The sequence below is a fragment of the Arachis ipaensis genome, chromosome B06 (assembly GCF_000816755.2).
Source record: "Arachis ipaensis cultivar K30076 chromosome B06, Araip1.1, whole genome shotgun sequence".
NCBI classification, from domain to species: Eukaryota; Viridiplantae; Streptophyta; class Magnoliopsida; order Fabales; family Fabaceae; genus Arachis; species Arachis ipaensis.
The window spans coordinates 132,275,578-132,275,978 of NC_029790.2; the positions used below are offsets into that span (position 1 = coordinate 132,275,578).

General features: G+C 23.2%; 1 long non-coding RNA gene across 1 annotated transcript in view; it reads left to right on the plus strand.

Annotated features, from left to right (window-relative positions):
• LOC110263618 overlaps positions 1-401 on the plus strand; it is a 3,647-nt gene that overhangs the window by 2,405 nt on the left and 841 nt on the right. The window lies entirely within an intron of this gene.

Consider the following 401-nt stretch of genomic DNA (forward strand, 5'->3'; position numbering starts at 1 on the left):
TTATCTATAAAAGATAAAAGTAAAGATAAGATAAGATAAGATAATAAAAATTAAAATTATAATTAAATTTATGTATTCTGTTAAATTGAATTTGTAGATTATAAGATTTTTTTATTATTGTCATAGATTAAGGTAGAAAAGTAGTTTAATAATAATAAAGGAAAACTTTCTAATACTAAGGAGGAATTTTTGTTTTGTTTATACTAGTAACTTGCAACTCTTAGAATAAAGAGGAGATATGATGAACTAAGAGATTACTATCATAGTTCTGGAGTCGTTTCAAATAATATTAAGGACTATTTTAAGTCTATATAATACATTATACATTATCTATCTTAAAGTTGCGATTGCATTGCAAGAGAAGAAGCTATAGCAAGGAAAAATGTCGTAATTGTAGTCAG